The sequence below is a fragment of the Pseudophryne corroboree genome, chromosome 6 (genome assembly GCF_028390025.1).
Source record: "Pseudophryne corroboree isolate aPseCor3 chromosome 6, aPseCor3.hap2, whole genome shotgun sequence".
In the NCBI taxonomy this organism is placed as follows: Eukaryota; Metazoa; Chordata; class Amphibia; order Anura; family Myobatrachidae; genus Pseudophryne; species Pseudophryne corroboree.
This window is the reverse complement of record NC_086449.1, coordinates 234616938-234633516: the sequence shown is the minus strand read 5'-3', so window position 1 is coordinate 234633516 and position 16579 is coordinate 234616938.

Sequence of the window (16579 nt, the reverse complement as noted above, 5' to 3'; positions counted from 1 at the left end):
CCACGCTTCTCTCCCAAGTAACGGGGGGCATTTTCAGAGGGGGGCCGCAGTGTGGTGCTTAATATTAACATAAGGCAGCGCTGGGTACATATATCGTTTCTTGCTATATATGGGCGCTGGGGTGTGAGCTGGCATACTCCCTCTGTGTCCTCTATCTGGGCTTTATTGTGGGCCTGTCACCTAGCTGGGACGTTCTGTGTGTTATGGTATGTCGGTACTACGTGTCGGTATGTCTGAGGCTGAAAGTTATTCACCGGAGGAGGTTATTGGAGCGGATGCGGGGCTAGAGTTGGGACTGTCGACGCAGCCGACACCTGATTTGCTAGCATTGCTCAGTACGATAAATTCAAACGTAGCTTCCTTATCAAAGAGGTTAGATAAGTCTGAGTCACAGACGCAGGTGTGGAAAAAGTCCATGGAAGAGGCTTTGTCTCAGGTACAGACCCCATCCGGGTCGCAAAAGAGGCCATTTACTCAAGTGGTAGATACTGATACCGACACGGACTCTGCGGTACAGGAAACAAGGATTTGCTTTTTCAAGGGAAAAAAACCTGAGGTGAAGTTTCCCCCCTCTCATGAAATGAATACTCTTTGTGAAAAGGCTTGGGAGTCGCCGGATAAGAAATGGCAGATTCCCAAGAGAATTTACATGGCGTATCCTTTCCCCTCTGATGACAGGGAAAAATGGGAGGCATCTGCAAATGTTGACAAAGCTCTATCTCGTTTGTCTAAGAAAGTGGCACTTCCGTCTCCTGACACGGCTGCTCTCAAAGATCCGGCGGATCGCAAACTGGAGACGTCTCTGAAGTCCATTTCGCTAATTCGGGTGCATTGCTCAGACCCGCTGTGGCGTCAGTATGGGTGAGTAGTGTTATTGCTAAATGGGCTAAGAATTTAGCTAATGATATGGATACTCTTGATAAAGATAATGTCCTTTTAACTCTCGGTTATATTAAGGACGCTGCAGATTACATAAAGGACGCGGCGAGGGACGTGTGTCTCTTGGGTTCAAGAACCAATGCCATGTCGATATCAGCCAGGAGGGCGCTGTGGATCCATCAATGGAACGCTGATGCCGACTCCCAAGAGGGCTATGGAAGCGCTACCCTTCAAAGGTACTGTCTTGTTTGGGGACGGCTTGGCTGACCTGGTCTCGACCGCGACTGCGGGGAAGTCCTCTTTTTTCTTCCTTATGTTCCCACACAACAGAAAAAGGCACCACATCAGCAAATGCAGTCCTTTCGTCACAATAAATACAGGCGTGGAAAAGGTTCGTCCTTCCTCGCTTCAAAGGGTAGAGGAAGGGGAAGAAAACCTCCTGCAGGCTCAGGCGCCCAGGACCAAAAGTCCTTCCCTGCTGCTACCAAGTCCAACGCATGACGCTGGGGCTTCCCTGGGGGAGTCCGGACCGGTGGGGGGCGTCTACGAATATTCAGTCAGGTCTGGATTCAATCAGGCCTGGATCCTTGGGTACTAGAGATTGTGTCTCAGGGATACAAACTGGAGTTTCAGGAGATGCCCCCTCACCGGTTCTTCATTTCGGAATTACCAGTAGTTCTTCCGGACAGGGAGGTGGTGCTAGCAGTGTTTCAAAAACTGTCTACAGAGGGTCATTATTCCCGTTCCCTCGTCCCAGCGGGGGGGGGGGGGGGGGGGTTTCTACTCGAGCCTCTTTGTTGTGCCGAAACCGGACGGTTCGGTCAGACCAATTCTAAATCTAAAATCCCTCAATCCATACTTGAAAGTTTTCAAGTTCAAGATGGAATCCCTTCGAGCGGTAATTGCCAGCCTGGAAGGGGGGGATTTTATGGCGTCAGTCGACATCAAGGATGCCTACTTACACGTCCCGATATATCCTTCACATCAGGCCTTTCTCAGGTTTGCGATACTGGATTCTCATTACCAATTTCAAACGTTGCCGTTTGGGCTTTCCACGGCTCCGAGGATTTTCACCAAAGTCATGGCGGAAATGATGGTTCTCCTACGCAAACAAGGGGTTACAATTATCCCGTACTTGAACGATCTCCTGATAAAGGCGAGGTCCAAGGAACGGTTGCTGAGAAGTGTAGAGTTGTCACTGTCTGTTCTGCAACAACACAGTTGGGTGCTCAATTTGCCAAAATCCCAGTTGATTCCGACCACTCTGCTTCCTTTTCTGGGCATGATTCTGGACACGGAATTACAGAAGGTATTTCTTCCAGAAGAAAAGGCTCTGGAACTGCAGACGATGGTCAGGGAACTTCTGAGGCCGACGAGTGTGTCGATCCATCAATGTACTCTGGTTCTGGGGAAGATAGTTGCGGCGTACGAAACCATCCCATTCGGCAGGTTTCACGCCCGGGTGTTTCAGTGGGACTTGCTGAGCAAATGGTCCGGGTCTCACCTGCACATTCACCGGAAGATAAGTTTATCTCCCAGAGCCAGAATTTCTCTCCTGTGGTGGCTACAAGGTCATCACTTCCTAGGGGGACGCGGATTCGGTATCCAGGATTGGGTACTTCTAACAACAGATCCAAGTCTCCGGGGCTGGGGCGCAGTCACCCAAGGAAGAAACTTCCAGGGGAAATGGTCGCTTCAGGAAGCCTGTCTCCACATAAATGTTCTCGAGTTCAGAGCCATTTACAACGGCCTGCTGCAAGCAAGAAGCCTTCTTCAGGGTCAACCTGTCCTGGTGCAGTCAGACAACATAACAGCGGTGGCGCATATAAACCGTCAAAGCGGAACGAGGAGCAGAGCGGCAATGGCGGAGTCCACAAGAATCCTTCGCTGGGCAGAACAACACGTGTGCGCCCTGTCAGCAGTCTTCCTACCGGGAGTGGACAACTGGGAAGCAGATTTCCTCAGCAGACACGATCTCCATCCGGGAGAGTGGGCTCTTCACCAAGAGGCATTTGCAGAGGTGACAAGACGCTGGGGAATTCCGTTGATCGACATGATGGCGTCTCGTCTCAACAAGAAGCTCCCGAGGTATTGTTCCAGGTCAAGGGACCCCCAAGCCACTGCAGTGTACGCCCTGGTGTCTCCGTGGGTGTTCCAGTCGGTGTATGTGTTCCCTCCACTTCCTCTCATTCCAAAGGTACTGGGTATCATTCGACGAGCAAGGGTTCAGGCGATTCTCGTCGTTCCGGACTGGCCAAGGGCCTGGTACCCGGATCTTCAGGACTTACTGGTGGAAGATCCGTGGCCGCTTCCTCTAAGAGAGGATCTGTTGTTGCAGGGGCCATGCTTGCTTCCAGACTTACTGCGGCTGCGTTTGACAGCATGGAGGTTGAGCGCCAGATGTTAGCTCGTATAAGGGTATTCCCAGGGAGGTCATTCCAACTCTCATTAAGGCTAGGAAGGAGGTTACGGCGAATTATTACCACCGTATTTGGAGAAAGTATGTTTCCTGGTGTGAGTCTAAAATGGCTCCTGAGGAAGATTTTCACTTGGGTCGCTTTCTCCACTTTTTACAGGCGGGGGTAGATGCAGGCCTGAAATTGGGTTCCATCAAAGTGCAGATTTCGGCTTTGTCTATTTTCTTTCAAAAAGAGTTAGCTTCCCTCCCAGAGGTTCAGACTTTTGTGAAAGGAGTAATGCATATCAATCCTCCGTTTGTGCCTCCTGTAGCTCCATGGGACCTTGATGTGGTTTTACGGTTTCTCATGTCTTCCTGGTTTGAACCTTTGCGTAAGGTTGAGTTGAAGTTTCTCACTTGGAAGGTAGTTATGCTTTTGGCGCTGGCGTCTGCCAGGCGGGTGTCAGAGTTGGCGGCTTTATCTCATAAGAGCCCGTACTTGATTTTTCATTCGGATAGGGCGGAATTGAGGACTCGTCAACAATTTCTGCCGAAGGTGGTTTCTTCATTTCACATTAACCAACCTATTGTGATTCCGATGGCGATTCCAAAATCTCTGGATGTTGTAAGAGCGTTGAAGATCTACGTCACTAGGACAGCTGTTGCTAGGAAGACTGAGGCGTTGTTTGTCTTGTATGCTGCCAACAAGATTGGTCATCCTGCTTCAAAACAGACTATTGCACGCTGGAATTGTAGTACGATCCAGCAGGCTCATTCTTCGGTCGGACTACCAGTGCCGAAGTCGGTGAAAGCCCATTCTACCAGGAAAGTGGGCTCATCTTGGGCGGCTGCCCGAGGCGTTTTGGCGTTACAACTTTGCCGAGCAGCTACTTGGTCGGGTTCTAACACGTTTGCCAAGTTCTATAAGTTTGATACCCTGGCCGATGAGGACCTGGCGTTTGCTCAGTCGGTGCTGCAGAGTCGTCCGCACTCTCCCGCCCGTTCTGGAGCTTTGGTCCTTTTGGAGTCCCCAGCATCCTCTAAGACGTAAGAGAAAATAGGATTTTGGTACTTACCGATAAATCCTTTTCTCCTAGTCCGTAGAGGATGCTGGGCGCCCGTCCCGGTGCGGACTATTACTTGCAGTGTTTTCTTGCTGGTTAAATTAGTTTATCCACGGGTTGTGTATTGTTTTGTTTCAGCTTGTTGCTGGTGTTAATGCATACTGTTATCTGGTTTAAAGTTACTCCGGTTGTTTGGTATGTTTGTGGTGTGGGCCGGTCGGTTTGTAGCCCTTAGTTTAAACAAAAATCTTTTCCTTGAAATGTTCGTCTCTCCTGGGCACAGTTCCTATAACTGAGGTCTGGAGGAGGGGCATAGAGGGAGGAGCCAGTTCACACCCAGATTAAGTCTTTTTAGTGTGCCCAAGCTCCTGCGGATCCCGTCTATACCCCATGGTCCTTTTGGAGTCCCCAGCATCCTCTACGGACTAGGAGAAAAGGATTTATCGGTAAGTACCAAAATCCTATTTTTTAGGTTGATTTTACATTTGACCTATTCAATGTCCATTTTTTCGAATGAATTTGCCGCCGATACACCTGTGGCCGTTTTCGCCCATGCCGATTCAGCAAAAAAAGTGAAATTGCAAGGGTGAAAATGGATTAAAAAAAAAAAAGTGCCGCAATTGAATACTGTGTCGATTTAGTGCCGTTTTTTTCGATTGGTTGCTATGGGCAACATCTCCACTTAAAAAAAAAAAAACACGCGTTCGTAAATATACCCCTCACTCAGCAGTTGTTTGCATATAACACGCAATGTTCTCTCCTAAAAAAAGTGATTATTAGCTTATGACTAGCTAAAGGTTTAAATATTGTGAGGGCCACTTCATTACATGACAGAATGATTCCCTTTCTCCCATTTGCCAGACCCCATTACTATTGCTTTAAAACTGGTTACAAAGCATATATTTGTAGATGTCTGTGAGACAGTTGCAGTACCTCCGACAGGGTTTCTAAGTATTGCTTCAGCCAACCTGGTTACAGCAACACATGAACAAATATATATTACACGGACAGCAAAACCAGATGAGGAGTTGTACTTTAATGTTAGACCCAAGACCTCAGCCACTTTTCCTGTGTCTAATTAATTAAACTCCCTGGCCAGGGAGGCATGGGTAAACCCTGACAAGAAATTTAAAACTCCTCAGATGTTTTTATCTACTTTTCCCCTCTCAGCTGAGAGCAGGAAGGAATGGGAAAAACCCCTGTCAGTGGATACGTCTGTGTACAGACTGTCTAAGAAATTGGTACTGCCGGTGTCATGGGCTATATCTCTTAACCACTTAACTGGTGATTTATTTCGCCGAAAATGGCTCCGAAATTGTCGGGGGGGGGGGGGGGGGGGGGGGTTTATGAGTGATTTAGGTGAAGAACATGAATTGAACCTTATCCTAAATGCTTTTAGTTTAAAAAAAAAAAAAAAAGTCGATAATTTTTTTTTTTTTTTTTCACATCGATCGGGAACATCGAGACCGTCAGAACATTGTGACCACTGCGGCTTTCATTTTGAGAGCCGCGACAGCCTGCAGGTATACAGGGGGTGGCTTTGGAGGGTTCATTTACACTCCCCAGCGGCTGTTATTGTCTGCAGCCGCTGGAGGGGGGGGGATCCTGCAATGCTGCAGCAGCAGTGATTGGCAGCACGGCAGACACTGGGAGATTGCAGGGAGACAGAGGGACCTTCCGGTCCCTCTGACAGCAGCAGCGGAGGGAAATTTATCTTCCCTGCCGCTGCTAACAGTCTCTCCTGTGAGACCAGGTCCGATAGAGCACTTGCAAGCATGGTCGCATCTGATGGCAAGTGGTTAAAGACCCTGTTGACTGTAAAATTGAGACCACACTCAAGGCAATATATACGGCAGCGGGCGTAGCACAGCGCCCCACAATAGTTTGTAGGTGGATTTCCAAGGCACTAGTCAAGTGGTCCGATAATAATAATAATGGATTAGACACACTGCCCCAGGATGAGGTCATTACTCTGCTGCATCACATACAGGATGCTGCAAATTTTATGAGCGAGGCTATAAAGGAATTGTGTAAGATAAATTGCCGCACTACTAATATGGCAGTTCCGGCACGCAGAGCTCTGTGGTTATGTCAGTGGTCGGCGGACACCGATTCCAAAAAGAGGGCAGAAAATCTTCTCTTTACAGATGATGAATTAAATAAATGGATCTCCCAGGCAATGGTGGGTAAGTCTACCTATCTGTAGTCGGCTGCTCCACCTGCTAGACTTTCTTACACAGGACCCTCCTTGCAGTCCTTTTCGTGTGGCAAGGTTTAGAGGCAGGGGCCGGGGGGGTCTCCACCACTCCGAGAGGATCTCGTGGTAAGTCCCATAAACCTGCAACTGCTGCATCCCTGGACTAGACCACCGGATCCCCTGCCGCCAAGCCTTCCAAGGGTCGGTTGGCCCCAGCAGCAAGGTGACTTTCAGATAGGTGCTCACCTTCAACACTTCGCCCATGTGTGGGTGAACTCCTGCCAGGATCCTTGGGTGAGGGACCTCATTTCCCACGAATACTGGCTGGAATTTCAAGCACTTCCTTCTCGCAGATTTTTTAAATCGGGCTTACCAGGTTTGGCTACTGCAAAAGTTACCTTGCAAGATGCTATTCAAAAACTTTTGCGGACAGCAACCGTTTTTTACTCCAGTCTTTTTGTCAACCAGACAGTCCGGTGTGACCCATCTTAAACCTGAAGTCTCTAAACCCATATCTGCGGTTGTTCAAATTCAAGATGGAATCCCTGTGGGCAGTGGTGTCCGGTCTGGTGGAGGGGGAATTCCTGGTATCTCTAGATGTCAAGGATGCTTACCTACACATTCCCATGTTGCCCCCCTCATCGGGCTTACCTCAGGTTTGCCATCTTGGATGACAATTTCTAGTTTGAGGCCTTGCCCTTTGGCCTGTCCACAGCTCCGAGGGTCTTCACCAAAGTCATGGCGGAGATGATACTGCAAGTGCGCATGATGGGAGTCAACATTGTCCCCTACTTGGACGATCTCCCGATAAAGGCTATGTCCATGCAGCGTCTACTGCACAGCATCGATCTGACGACTCGCCTGCTTACGGATCATGAGTGGATACATTTTTCAGAAATCTCACCTGGAACCGACCCATCGTCTTCAGTTCCTGGGAATGATACTGGATACAGTGTCTCAAAAGGTGTTTTTTCCGATGGAGAAGGCCTTGGCTATCCAGGCTATAGTCCGCTTAGTGCTCCGTCCTCGTAAGGTATCCATACATCTTTGCATTTGCTTGCTGGGCAGGATGGTTGCTGCTTACGAGGCAATCCAATATGGCAGATTTCACGCCGGCCACTTCAGCTGGATCTGCTGGACAAATGGTCGGGGGTCTCACCTTTACATGCATCAGGAAGTGACCTTATCTCCGAAAGCCTGGATTTCTCTATTATGGTGGCTTCACGTTCCTCACCTGGTAGAAGGCAGGAATTTCAATATCCCCTCGTGGATTCTACAAACAATGGGTGTCGGCCTCCGGGGTTGGGGGCTATGACCCAAGGGGCCCAGTTCCAAGGGATATGATCAATTCAGGAATCTGCTCTGCCGATAAACATCCTGGAACACAGGGCAATTTACAATGCTCTTCTGCAAGCTTCCCATCTCCTGAAGGATCAGGTGATCCAGGTTCAATCGGACAACGCCACGGCGGTGGCGTACATAAACCGACAAGGGGCGCCAAGAAGCAGAGCGGTGATGCGAGAAGTGTCAAAAATACTCTGCTGGGCAGAGGTCAACGCAAGGGCCATCTCAGTCATATTAATTCCGTGAGTGGACAACTGGGAAGCAGACTTCCTCAGCAGACACGACCTCCATCGGGAGAATGGGGCCTACATCCCCAGATGCTTCAACAGTTGATTCACAGGTGGGGCTGTCCGCAGATAGATCTGATGGCTTCTCGTCTCAACAAGAAGCTATGCCATTACTGTTTCAGAATGAGGGATCCGCAGGCTGTAGCAGTGGACGCGCTGATGACACCATGGGCGTGCCAGTTTTTGTACCTGTTCCCTCCTCTACTGCTAATCCCAAGGGTTCTAAAAATACTAAGAAGGAAAAGCGTTCAACAAATTCTAATTGCCCCGGATTGGCCTCGACGGGCGTGGTACTCAGACCTATTAACCATGGCTCTGGAGGATCCCTGGCCTCAGCCGCTTCAAAAGGATCTTCTTCAACAAGGCCATTCGTCTATCCAGACGTACAGCGGCTACGTTTGACGGCTTGGAAGTTGAGAGGGAGATTCTAGCAAGGAAATGTCTTCCCTCCAGAGTTATTTCCACCATGGTCTAGGCCAGGATGATGGTTACGTCTAAACACCTTTATCACGTTTCTGGAAAAAGTATGTTTCCTGGTGTGAAAGTAGAAAGGGTTTCTCCCGTGGAATTTAGAATTGGTAATCTTCTATTTTTCCTGCAAGTGGGAGTGGATATGGGCCTATGTTTAAGCTCCATCAAAGTGCAGATTTCAGCGCTCTCTATTTTCTTCCAGAAACAACTTGCTATGTTGCGGCTCCGTGGGATCTCAATGTGGTTCTGTCCTTTCTTCAATCGGACTGGTTTGAACCCTTACATAGGGTGGAGTTGAAATTTCTTACCTGGAAGACTGTGATGTTAATAGCATTGGCGTCTGCCAGACATGTCTCTAAATTGGGGGCCTTATCCTGTAAGAGTCCTTATTTGATTTTCATGAGTACAGGGCGGAACTCAGGACCCGACCTCAGTTTTTGCCAAAAGTTGTTTTGGCTTTTTATGTGACTCAACCCATTGTGGTTCCGGTGTTGTCTGATGCTTCCGTTGGTCCAGAGTCCTTGGATGTGGTGAGGGCTGAAGGTTTATGTCAAATGGACTGCTCGTCATCGAAAATCATAATTCGCTGTTTGTCCTTTATGATGCCACCAAGATTGGTTGTCCGGCTTCTAAGCAATCAATTGCTCATTGGCTCAGGTTGACCATTCATCATGCCTATACTTCGGCGGCTCTGCCTTTGCCAACGTCTATTCAGACCCACTCAACGAGATCTGTGGACTCTTCCTGAGCGGCTGGCCGGGGTGTCTCGGCCTTACAGTTGTGCCGAGCTGCTACTTGGTCTGGTTCGAACACTTTTGTTAAGTTCTGTCGGTTCAACACCTTGGCCAAGGATGACCTTCAGTTTGGTCAGGCGGTGTTACAGGGGTCTCAGCACTCTCCCACCCATTTGGGAGCTTTGGGACTTCCCCATGGTACTAAAGTACAGTACCCCAGTATCCACTATGACGTAAGAGAATAGGAATTTGATACCGGTAATTCCTTTTCTCATAGTCCGTAGTGGATACTGGGCGTTCGCCTCCGTGCTTCGATACCTGCTAACCTGTGTAAGTGTTTGGTTGGCCCATCCATTGCGGTTTCCTAATGTTGTTGGGGTAGCTTTGCTATCCTCATTAGGCTGATGTTGCTATCCTCTGTTCTGATTAGCATCCTCCTTTTTGGTTATGGTTGTGTGTTGGCTTAGTGCCTCACTGCTGTTGTACCTGTTTCTTATCTCGTGGTATGTCCGTCTCCTCGGGTAGAGTTTCCTAGACTGAGTCTGGTAGGAGGGGCATAGAGGGGAGGAGCTAGCGCACACACACTCTCTAAAGGTTTTTAAAATGCCAGGCTCAAGTGGACCCGATCTATACCCCATGGTACTAAAGTACAGTTCCCCAGTATCCACTATGGCCTACGAGAAAAGGAATTACCAGTAGGTATCAAATTCCTATTTCTCTGACGTCCTAGTGGATGCTGGGGACTCCGTAAGGACCATGGGGAATAGACGGCTCCGCAGGAGACTGGGCACATCTAAAGAAAGCTTTAGGACTATCTGGTGTGCACTGGCTCCTCCCCCTATGACCCTCCTCCAAGCCTCAGTTAGATTTCTGTGCCCGGCTGAGCTGGATGCACACTAGGGGCTCTCCTGAGCTCTTAGAAAGAAAGTATATGTTAGGTTTTTTATTTTCAGTGAGACCTGCTGGCAACAGGCTCACTGCACCGAGGGACTAAGGGGAGAAGAAGCGAACCTACCTAAGTGGTGGTAGCTTGGGCTTCTTAGGCTACTGGACACCATTAGCTCCAGAGGGATCGAACACAGGACCCGACCTCGTCGTCCGTTCCCGGAGCAGCGCCGCCGTCCCCCTTACAGAGCCAGAAGGTGGTCCGGAAAATCGGCGGCTGAAGACTTCTGTCTTCTCCAAGGTAGCGCACAGCACTGCAGCTGTGCGCCATTGCTCCTCATGCACACCACACACTGCGGTCACTGATGGGTGCAGGGCGCTGGGGGGGGGCGCCCTGAGCAGCAATATTAACACCTTGGCTGGCGAACTGACACCATATATAGCCCCAGGGGCTATATAGGTGTTTATTAACCCCTGCCAGAACTTTTACAATAGCGGGAGAAAGCCCGCCGAAAAAGGGGTGGAGCCATCTCCCTCAGCACACTGGCGCCATTTTCCCTCACAGCTCTGTTGGAGGGATCGCTCCCTGACTCTCCCCTGCAGTCCTGCACTACAGAAAAGGGTTAAAAAGAGAGGGGGGGCACAAATTAGGTGCTATATATATATATATATATATATATATATATATATATATACAGGTTGAGTATCCCTTATCCAAAATGCTTGGGACCAGAGGTATTTTGGATATGGGATTTTTCCGTATTTTGGAATAATTGCATACCATAATGAGTTATCATGGCGATGGGACCTAAGTCTAAGCACAGAATGCATTTATGTATCATATACACCTTATACATACAGCCTAAAGGTAATTTTAGCCAATATTTTTTTATAACTTTGTGCATTAAACAAAGTGTATCTACATTCACACAATTCATTTATGTTTCATATACACCTTATACACACAGCCTGAAGGTCATTTAATACAATATGTTTAATAACTTTGTGCATTAAACAAAGTTTGTGTACATTGAGCCATCAAAAAACAAAGGTTTCACTATCTCACTCTCACTCAAAAAAGTCCGTATTTCGTAATACTCCGTATTTCGGAATATTTGGATATGGGATACTCAACCTGTAATATATATTATGCAGCTATAAGGGAAAACTCTCTATAGGTGATATCCCTGTTATGTATAGCGCTCTGGTGTGTGCTGGCATACTCTCCCTCTGTCTCCCCAAAGGGCTTTGTGGGGTCCTGTCCTCTGTCAGAGCATTCCCTGTGTGTGTGCTGTGTGTCGGTACTGCTGTGTCGACATGTATGATGAGGATAATGATGTGGAGGCGGAGCAAATGCCTGTGAATGGGATGTCACCCCCTGCGGGGTTGACACCGGTGTGAATGGACTTATGGAAGGAATTACGTGACAGTGTCAACTCCTTACATAAAAGGTTTGACGACATAGGACAGCCGGCTGCTCAGCTTGTGCCTGTCCAAGCGTCTCACATGTCATCAGGGGCTCTAAAACGCCCGCTACCTCAGATGGCAGACACAGATGTTGACACGGATACCGACTCCAGTGTCGACGACGATGAGACTAGTGTACCTTCCAATAGGGCCACCCGTTACATGATTGAGGCAATTAAAAATGTATTACACATTTCTCTGACGTCCTAGTGGATGCTGGGAACTCCGTAAGGACCATGGGGAATAGCGGGCTCCGAAGGAGGCTGGGCACTCTAGAAAGATTTAGGACTTCCTGGTGTGCACTGGCTCCTCCCACTATGACCCTCCTCCAAGCCTCAGTTAGATTTCGTGCCCGGCCGAGGTTGGATGCACACTAGGGGCTCTCCTGAGCCCTTAATAAAAAACCTAAAATTATACTTTCTTTCTTTCAGTGAGACCTGCTGGCAACAGGCTCACTGCAGCGAGGGACTAAGGGGAGAAGAAGCGAACTCGCCTGCTTGCAGCCAGATTGGGCTTCTTAGGCTACTGGACACCATTAGCTCCAGAGGGATCGACCGCAGGCCCAGTCCTTGGTGTTCGGTCCCGGAGCCGTGCCGCCGCCCCCCTTACAGAGCCAGAAGCAAGAAGAGGTCCGGAAAATCGGCGGCAGAAGACATCAGTCTTCACCAAGGTAGCGCACAGCACTGCAGCTGTGCGCCATTGCTCCTCATGCACACTTCACACTCCGGTCACTGAGGGTGCAGGGCGCTTGGGGGGGGGGGGGGGGGGGGCGCCCTGAGCTGCAATAAAAACACCTTGGCTGGCAAAAATACCACAATATATAGCCCTAGAGGCTATATATGTGGTAAATTCCCCTGCCAGAATCCAGAAAAAAGCGGGAGAATAGGCAGCGGAAAAGGGGCGGAGCTATCTCCCTCAGACACACTGGCGCCATTTCTCCTTCACAGATCCGCTGGAAAGAAGCTCCCTGGCTCTCCCCTGCAGTCTACACTTCAGAACAGGGTAAAAACAGAGGGGGGGGGGCACTAAATTTGGGCGCAATACATATATAATATAAAAAGCAGCTATAGGGGACATAACTTAGTTAGTCCCTGCATTATATAGCGCTCTGGTGTGTGCTGGCATACTCTCACTCTGTCCCCCCCCAAGGGACTTTTGTGGGTCCTGTCCTCATTCGGAGCATTCCTTGTGTGTGCGGTGTGTCGGTACGGCTGTGTCGACATGTTTGATGAGGATAATGATGTGGAGGCGGAGCAGATGCCTTTAGAAGGGATGTCACCCCCTGCGGGGCAGACACCTGAGTGGATGGGCTTATGGAAAGTAATGAGTGCACGTATAGACTCCTTATATAAGAAAATCGACGACATGCCAAATGTGGGACAGCCGACTTCTCAGCTCGTGCCTGCCCAGGCGTCGCATGGGTCGTCAGGGGCTCTAAAACGCCCGCTACCTCAAGCAGACCCAGATGTCGACACGGATACTGACACCAGTGTCGACGACGATGAGTCAAACCTGATGCCCACTAAGGCCATTCACTGTATGATTGAGGCAATGAAAGAGGTGTTAAACATTTCTGATATAACTACTGGTACCACTAAAAAGGGTATTATGTTTGGAGAGAAAAAACTACCCGTAGTTTCTCTATCGTCCTAGTGGATGCTGGGGTTCCTGAAAGGACCATGGGGAATAGCGGCTCCGCAGGAGACAGGGCACAAAAAGTAAAGCTTTAGGATCAGGTGGTGTGCACTGGCTCCTCCCCCTATGACCCTCCTCCAAGCCTCAGTTAGATTTTTGTGCCCGGCCGAGAAGGGTGCAATCTAGGTGGCTCTCCTAAAGAGCTGCTTAGAAAAGTTTAGCTTAGGTTTTTTTATTTTACAGTGAGTCCTGCTGGCAACAGGATCACTGCAACGAGGGACTTAGGGGAGAAGAAGTGAACTCACCTGCGTGCAGGATGGATTGGCTTCTTTGGCTACTGGACATTAGCTCCAGAGGGACGATCACAGGTACAGCCTGGATGGTCACCGGAGCCTCGCCGCCGGCCCCCTTGCAGATGCTGAAACAAGAAGAAGGTCCAGAATCGGCGGCATGAAGACTCCTCAGTCTTCTTAAGGTAGCGCACAGCACTGCAGCTGTGTGCCATTTCCTCTCAGCACACTTCACACGGCAGTCACTGAGGGTGCAGGGCGCTGGGAGGGGGGCGCCCTGGGAGGCAATGAAAACCTATTTTTGGCTAAAAATACCTCACATATAGCCTCCGGGGGCTATATGGAGATATTTAACCCCTGCCAGAATCCGTTAAGAGCGGGAGACGAGGCCGCCGAAAAAGGGGCGGGGCCTATCTCCTCAGCACACAGCGCCATTTTCCCTCACAGAAAGGCTGGAGGGAAGGCTCCCAGGCTCTCCCCTGCACTGCACTACAGAAACGGGGTTAAAACAGAGAGGGGGGGCACTAATTTGGCGTTAAAAATATATAAAAAAAGATGCTATAAGGGAAAACACTTATATAAGGTTGTCCCTATATAATTATAGCGTTTTTGGTGTGTGCTGGCAAACTCTCCCTCTGTCTCTCCAAAGGGCTAGTAGGTCCTGTCCTCTATCAGAGCATTCCCTGTGTGTGTGCTGTGTGTCGGTACGTGTGTGTCGACATGTATGAGGACGATGTTGGTGAGGAGGCGGAGCAATTGCCTGTAATGGTGATGTCACTCTAGGGAGTCGACACCGGAATGGATGGCTTATTTAGGGAATTACGTGATAATGTCAACACGCGGCAAGGTCGGTTGACGACATGAGAGGGCCGACAAACAATTAGTACCGGTCCAGACGTCTCAAAAACACCGTCAGGGGTTTTTAAAACGCCCGTTTACTTTAGTCGGTCGACACAGACACAGACAGGGACACTGAATCCAGTGTCGACGGTGAATAAACAAACGTATTCCTTATTAGGGCCACACGTTAAGGGCAATGAAGGAGGTGTTACATATTTCTGATACTACAAGTACCACAAAAGAGGGTATTATGTGGGATGTGAAAAAACTACCGTAGTTTTTCCTGAATCAGATAAATTAAATGAAGTGTGTGATGATGCGTGGGTTCCCCCCGATAGAAAATATGGGCGGTATACCCTTTCCCGCCAGAAGTTAGGGCGCGTTGGGAAACACCCCTTAGGGTGGATAAGGCGCTCACACGCTTATCAGAACAAGTGGCGGTACCGTCTATAGATAGGGCCGTCCTCAAGGAGCCAGCTGACAGGAGGCTGGAAAATATCATAAAAAGTATATACACACATACTGGTGTTATACTGCGACCAGCGATCGCCTCAGCCTGGATGTGCAGAGCTGGGGGGCTTGGTCGGATTCCCTGACTAAAAATATTGATACCCTTGACAGGGACAGTATTTTATTGACTATAGAGCATTTAAAGGATGCATTTCTATATATGCGAGATGCACAGAGGGATATTTGCACTCTGGCATCAAGAGTAAGTGCGATGTCCATATCTGCCAGAAGATGTTTATGGACACGACAGTGGTCAGGTGATGCAGATTCCAAACGGCACAAAGGTGTATTGCCGTATAAAGGAAGAGGAGTTATTTGGGGTCGGTCCATCGGACCTGGTGGCCACGGCAACTGCTGGAAAATCCACCGTTTTTACCCTAAGTCACATCTCTGCAGAAAAAGACACCGTCTTTTCAGCTTCAGTCCTTTCGTCCCTATAAGAGTCATATCTGCCCAGGGATAGAGGAAAGGGAAGAAGACTGCAGCAGGCAGCCCATTCCCAGGAACAGAAGCGTTCCACCGCTTCTGACAAGCTCTCAGCATGACGCTGAGACCGTACAGGACCCCTGGATCCTACAAGTAGTATCCCAGGGGTACAGATTGGAATGTCGAGACGTTTCCCCTGCGCAGGCTCCTGAAGTCTGCTTTACCAAGGTCTCCCTCCGACAAGGAGGCAGTATGGGAAACAATTCACGAGCTGTATTCCCAGCAGGTGATAATTAAATTACCCCTCCTACAACAAGAAAAGGGGTATTATTCCACACTATATTGTGGTACTGAAGCCAGAAGGCTAGGTGAGACCTATTCTAAATCTAAAAAAATTTGAACACTTACAAAGGTTCAAATCAAGATGGAGTCACTCAGAGCAGTGATAACGAACCGGGAAGAAGGGGACTATATGGTGTCCCGAGACATCAGGGATGCTTACCTCCATGTCCCAAATTTGCCCTTATCACTAAGGGTACCTCAGGTTCGTGGTACAGAACTGTCACTATCAGTTTCAGACGCTGCCGTTTGGATTGTCCACGGCACCCCGGGTCTTTACCAAGGTAATGGCCGAAATGATGGTTCTTCTTCGAAGAAAAGGCGTCTTAATTATCCCTTACTTGGACGATCTCCTGATAAGGGCAAAGTCCAGGGAACAGTTGGAGGTCGGAGTAGCACTATCTCGGATACTGTTACAACAGCAGGGGTGGATTCTAAATATTCCAAAATCGCAGCTGATCCCGACAACAAGTCTCCTGTGCTTAGGGATGATTCTGGACACAGTCCAGAAAAAGGTTTTCTCCTGGAAGAGAAAGCCAGGGAGTTATCCGAGCTAGTCAGGAACCTCCTAAAATCAGTGCATCATTGCACAAGGGCCATGGTAAAAAAATGGTGACTTCCTTCGAAGCAATTCCAGTCGGCAGATTTCATGCAAGAACTTTTCAGTGGGATCTGCTGGACAAATGGTCCGGATCGCATCTTCAGATGCATCAGCGGATAACCCTATATCCAAGGACAAGGGTGTCTCTCCTGTGGTGGTTACAGAGTGCTCATCTTCTAGAGGGCCGCAGATTCGGCATTCAGTTTTGGATG